This window comes from Haemaphysalis longicornis, unplaced genomic scaffold (assembly GCF_048455015.1).
Source record: "Haemaphysalis longicornis isolate Haplotype H1 unplaced genomic scaffold, Haemaphysalis longicornis Haplotype H1 scaffold_3, whole genome shotgun sequence".
Classification (NCBI taxonomy): Eukaryota; Metazoa; Arthropoda; class Arachnida; order Ixodida; family Ixodidae; genus Haemaphysalis; species Haemaphysalis longicornis.
Window position 1 is genome coordinate 29,634,094 of NW_027526335.1, and position 6,409 is coordinate 29,640,502.

General features: G+C 44.8%; 1 long non-coding RNA gene across 2 annotated transcripts; it reads right to left on the minus strand.

Annotated features, from left to right (window-relative positions):
* Window positions 1-307: 307 nt before the first annotated feature.
* On the minus strand, window positions 308-5,448 carry LOC144174217 (uncharacterized). Of its 2 annotated transcripts, XR_013323444.1 has the most exons (5): window positions 4,973-5,448; window positions 1,996-2,137; window positions 1,648-1,807; window positions 1,438-1,560; window positions 308-949 (listed from the first exon to the last, which is right to left on the minus strand). It is a non-coding gene; the product is annotated as an uncharacterized LOC144174217 (long non-coding RNA). The 2 variants fall into 2 exon arrangements; XR_013323443.1 differs by lacking the exon at window positions 4,973-5,448 and having other exon boundaries at window positions 1,996-2,694.
* Between the last annotated feature and the right edge of the window lie 961 nt (window positions 5,449-6,409).

Sequence of the window (6,409 nt, forward strand, 5' to 3'; positions counted from 1 at the left end):
TCTTTTAAGAAATGCGGCATCTCGAACGCCCTTGATGGCACTGAGGACCCCTTTCTGTGGGAAGACATTTCCAACAAGGCGACTTCCGGAGACAGCGGCAGCGAACTTGACGATGTCTGAACGGACGTCGGGAGACAGTGCCAGCGAAAACTGACAATGACTGAAGGGTTGAAGGGTAACTGCAGTGCAAATAAATGTTTTCTGTGCTCTTTACCTCGTATTATATGCGGATGAAAACTTTTTTTCTGATTTTGCTGTCCCCGAATTACACCTCGTATTATACGCGGGTTTTTACGGTATTTCGCATTCTTCTAGGGCTTAGGTGTCAGCTAAGATACAGTACAAAAATTGAGTAATAAAACCCCAAACCGTCTGTGTAAATAATTACTCTCACGTTTGCATCCATCAACAGCAGCACTGCCATGGAAAAAAAATTTCGAGCTGCACTTGAATAATAAAAACGTTACAGTGCAGTGCCATTATACATTAACAGAGTAACAGAGTAGCGGCAAAGGCAGCCCGCGCTTTGTGCCAATAATGAAAAATTGCAAAGGAAAGCACGACTTCACTTTTGCAGTTGACATGCCGCTTGCATCTACCAATCATTTGAACCACGACATATCTTTCCGAATAGGCTTAAACGTCTAACAATAATTTAAAACCCCAAGTAGAGTGACCACATCAAGTCTTTCAACAGAGCTTTAAACTTAAATGACACCAGGCCACTGTTAAATGGCCAAGAACTCTCTGCAAAAGTCCCAAGAACTCTCCAAAGTCGCATAAGTTTCAGGAGATTAAGATGAAATATACGGCGAGGAGGATGACCACATCTTGATGTGACAATGCAGGCGGAAAATCCATGACGTGTTTCTTGCAGACAATATTTACGCTGCCATTCTCTTCTCTCAAAATAACTGGACGTCGAGAATAACTGGACCACGTCATGTACCTTTAAGGAAGGAACAAGAAAATTTTGTTAGACGGTGGCTTTAAATGACTGAGTTGCTTAGGATACCCCTTTTATAGCACAGTAATTGATTGAAATATCAGCGATTTCTTGGTTTCTTTTCTGGGAATGCTGCTAACAATGTACAAAAAATATTAGCACAGACTGTCAATGGCAGTTCTCTAATTTTGGAAAGCAACCGCATTGGGCGTGGCCGTGGCGCCGTATTATCACAGCAGCAACTCTTAATGTGAAAGCAAAATGTTTGCAAAACTTGAATGCAAAATAATAGTCTTTTTGTCCACATGTTGCCGCATCCGAAACAGGCTGAATGTGAAGGTATTTCCCAATTTGGAGTTCACGATTTATTCTTAACAGTAAGATTTTGCTACAAAGAAAACTACCACAAATTCAATCCCGCAAAAATAAAATGCCAGCTTCAATAAACACTACCATAAATTGAGTCCCACAAAAATAAAATGCCAACTTACCCAACTAAAATAAAGATGCAGGCGTTCCTGGCAGGGCCTCCTCGGAGTGATTTTCCAGGAAAGTTTTGCCAACGTGTTCCCAAAAGCTCCTACTGTCGTTTTCACCTACAGGTCAAGTTGTCACTGAAATGGTGTTCCGAAGCCATTACGTATAATGCAACTACCTAAAAAGGGACCATCAAAGTTCCAGAACTGGGAGTGCTTACTTACTTGTAGAATGCAATGATTTCATCCCGTACAACGGCTTTCACGTGTTTCCTTTTTTTGAACACACGACTTCAAGAACGGTGAACACACGCCTTCAAGAACCAGGAAAATGGCAGTATGCATTCCTTGTTCCATTGTTTTTAGTCCCGGTCCGCCCTATTTCCTAGAAATAAAAACAGTATAAAAATATCGAAGCATAAATTTACGCTTTCCTCTAAGAAGGGAGTACTACAAGATCTCGTACAAGGCCTGATTAGTTGTGCTAAAGTTTATTTTGCATCACGAGCCCTGGTAACGTTTTCAGGCGAAACAATTTTAAATATAAAAATATTTGAACATTTTTAGGCTCACCTGTCATTGCTCCATGCGGAGTGGTGAACGTCTGTATAATACGCAACACTCAAGAGGCACTCTTTCGTGGCTTTATGACTTCCACAATGCATTCACAATCTGTCACACTTGTCACGACGACGTCTCGGCGTGCCGAAGATGTCTTCAGCCACAGTGAATGCCACAGCCATGATTTCACAGGTATATGTAAGGAATGGAAATAATTCGTTTTAATTTCTGTTCTTCAGACAAAGGAAAACAATTGTCGCAAACTACCAGTGTAGAGACAAATTTCTCCACAGTCAGCCATAGTCTGCATCTGGACAGGTTACACAGATCGAATACAGAATGTAGCAATCTGCTTTCGCAGTATATTTTCTAAGTTCAAGGAAGCACAGAAATGGGTTAATGTTGGGTGCACATAGTGATGCAAGAACTTATCACCGGAGCGTTGTCGGAAATTATTTCGACTCTCGGGTTACCACCGACATTGACGGCATAAAAATGCAAGAGTGGCTTATTTCTAACGCGGTTCGTGAAGTAGCAACCACTAATTATGGATATTGGATACTTATCCTGAAGTCTCAAGTTACCAATGACATTAACAGCATAGAAACGGCAGCACACTTTCTATATACCCGCTGCGTGTTTCCACATATTTCTTCCCCTCTACAAAAGAAACGTTTGTTACTGCGGTACGGCTAAGACAACCACTGTCCCTTCCATGTCCAGGGGTGAGACAGCCCAAACAGATTTGGGAGCAGTTTTCGGAGCAGCAAAATTTCGATTTTGGAGCAGAAGAATCTTGATTTGGAGCAGTTAGGGACATTTAATACATCGTCTTGTGAGCTTAAAAATCATTATTTCAGTAATTTGCAGGGTCAAGTGCACATTTCAATCAGTTTTGAATACACAGAACACTTAAACAGCCTTAACTGAAAGAATTTTTAAGAGTATCACAAAGTACTAACTGCACTACCTTTTTCCTAACTGGTGATATTGTGTTGCGCCTGCACGCAACACTGACAACAAAACTGCCGTTAACATTAGAGAGTTTTAGCAGTCCGTCTGTTCTGTTGGTTACTTTGTTACCGGGTTGACGGGACCGGTCTGCGCCTGCGCGCGCGGAAGGGCGAGGAGGCGCGGGCAACTAATCCCCCTACGGCTACGAATGCCCAAGTGCCCAGACGAGTCCCGGTGAGCACGTTAACTACGTACACGACGGAACAGACGGACTGCTAAAACTCTTATCAAATTTAAGGGCTCCGCAATTGTGGCGGTTTTTTTTTGCTGTTTTAATGCTAAAATTATTGTTTTTGTAATCCCAGGCTGTGTTGTACGAACGACTGTAGTCACGGCAACAGTTGAGCAGCTTCGAGCTAACGGTCGCATAGCCCAACCAGCCTACCCGTTTCAGTCCCCGGGGCGCAGGTTCACCCTATGGTCATTTGAGTAGCGTTAATGTTTAGCCACCTAGATTTTGGTATTAAATTTCACTTTGCATACATCAAGTGTTATAGTCGCGTTCTATGGCAACCGTGTAGTCCTGCAGCTATTGGGCGCTGCCTGAACAGGTCGCGGCGCCGCAGCACAGCCCGCAACTTTCGTGTCGACCGTTCCATCCCCGAGGCTCGCGATCGCGCTTCGAAGCACAGCAACACCTCAACATTTTACAACAGCACAACAAGCCAAAAAATTCACTTCAAGAACCCGATTATAGACGCGCGCACCGCGTTTCGCACTCAAGGACAAACCACACCGAAGTCGTAGGCCCCACATTTCAATGAACTTTTTTTCGAGCCGCCCAACTTCCCGTAATCTGGCACCAATCTCAAACCATATCCTTGAGTTAACGTCACTGTTCAGAGCCACAACAGATAGAATGAAAAGACTGGAACTCAGCTGATAGCGTAAAATAAACCAAGGAAAATATCGGCGATACGCACTGAGCGCGTTGGTAGCAGCCAGATCAGGCGGCGGCCATGTTTATTGCCACAGCGATGCCTAATCGACAAGGCCGTTTCTGCGAACCCGGACGGAAAGCGAATCGAGTTTTAGAAGCTATCGCTTGCTTCGTTTCAGTCTTTATATTTGTGCCATTTCTGTGTTTGCGATTGACCGACGATAAAAGCGGTGACCGCGGGATGCGGGAGGCTTTTGTCCCCGCCGAAACTGACATGAGCATCAAAATCCGTGCCGTTGAGGCTCTTCTGGAGCAGTTTGGCGCAATTTTCGCCATTTTCGTGCTTTTGGAGCAGCTTGGCGCAGGAAAATGAAATTGTATCAGAAAGGCGCAATATGCGCAGCTGTCTCACCCCTGCATGTCTCTACACTTCAGGCAATGTAAAATAGATCATCTCAATTGGTCAAAGGAATTGGAAGAAACATGGAACTGCATAACACACTGCACAGATAAACGTAAGCTGACGCCTTGAAAGCAGATCAACACAACTCGAAATAGCGTCTACCTTGCGCGCAACGGGCAAGGTCGAAGACTCCCGGTCTGGTAAGCACAGTAAATGGCATTCTACTCATCAGACTAACACAACGCCGCAATTACCACGCAAGTTTTAAAAATACCAATAAATCTAAGGACGGACGCTCCGACAAACTTGCTTGGAAGTTGTACACGTGTGCACGCGCGATTATCGCGAGCGACTAACCCGAGAAGATTCGCTACCGCAGACATACACAGCTACCGTCAATATACAACTAAGCAAAGCCACACAGTAAGGGAACATCCACTCATGAAACGCGCAAACCAGGAACTTCTGACGTACGCAGTCAGAAATGTCCAGCCGACTCTGACCCACGAACACGGGAGTTTTGGTAAATTACGGCTGCAAACGTTTCTCCAACACAAAATGTTACACGCCGCGACCACAAGCATGAACGACACACGAACAACGGGCATAGACGCGGTATGTTTATCGGACGCAGTTAACAAGGATGTCACTGAACAACAACCGTTACCAGCACATAAATAAGCAGCACTGACCTTTTTTGCGCCTCCTGGCAAAACTCCACTTCGTCGAGCAGGAAATACAGCCCAGGGATATGAAAAAATTCGCAGTTGCACGCCGCAATCAACCCCATTTAAACTGCTAACGGCGCTAACGGCCTAACGGTTCTCGCCAGCGTGACCGAGAATTTCTTTAGTAAATATCAGGCGCATCGCGCGAGCAATTGAGAAACCCGCTTGGGAGTGCCACTGGTGGCGCTGCATGCGGAAGACCGTAAAATTAGCGGAGGGAATCCTGGAAGATGGGAGCGCTGCTGTCGTTTAAAGTGTTGACGCAGTCCCGATTTTCATCCGTCGTCATCGTACCCGTTGCAGCCCCACTGTACCGTGAATCAACGCAAAAACAGCTCTGCCGTGCTGCTGCTGACGCATGCGCATTGAATGCGCTACTGGAGTGGCGGTCTTTTCCTCATGGCTTCGGCGTACTTTCGTTCTCGCGGAGGCTTTGGCGATGCGCCCGCATAAGAACTCATACAAAATCGGCACACGTGATGGCTTTATTGGATTCGGAAAACGGGCGTATGCGTCTAAGCGGACGTTTACGCCCGCTGAGGCCGAAACAAAGCTCAGATAATAGCCGCGTTAGCGCGTTAGTACTGGCTAAAGTTGTTTCTCGCGGAGGGCCGTGAGTGCGTGCGATATCAGAGCTTACCTTTGGATGACAATTTCTCCGTTACTGTTTACAATGAACGCAAAAGGGCGTGGCTTCATTTACTGCTTTTCTTGACAACAAGCCTTTCCGTAGTCAATAAAATATACTGCGACGCTCTTAGATACCCACGTTATATAAAGCTACTTACAGCTAATTAGTAAGTAATAATACATCGGCCCGTTTCCCAGCCCTTTTCCCTCCTGAACACCACTACTACAGGAAAACAGCAACTGGGGAAGCAACTGGAGAAGGCGGGTCATTCAATGAACTTCAATTACTATGACAAGACACAACAACTGTATATACCCTTTGTATGTTGTTTTTTTTTTGTGATAAATAAACCACCATCGAATCGAACAGCAAGTCAACTCTGCGTATTTTTGCCGTTACTGCATAGCATAATTAGGAATTACAATGTCATTTCAGCATTAATACATACAAAATTATGCAGGTATCACGTGGTATATCTAGATAAGTTCCGTTCACCCAGTCAACCGCTCTTTGCAAAGAGGCTCTTGTTTTTGCTTGTGGAAATTAAAAGGGACTCACATGTTAGCATTCCTATCAGACTTACTACGTCATGACCAACGGACTTAAAAACCATCGTGCACCAATACGAATAGTTTTACAAATACATACCGATATTCACAACGGCCTAGTTTGCTTATTTTAGATATATGTCGCTTCTCTACTGAAACAAAGAAATAAAACTCTCGCATGGTGAGACCGCTAGCACCTTCCAGTGAAGACTGGATAAACCA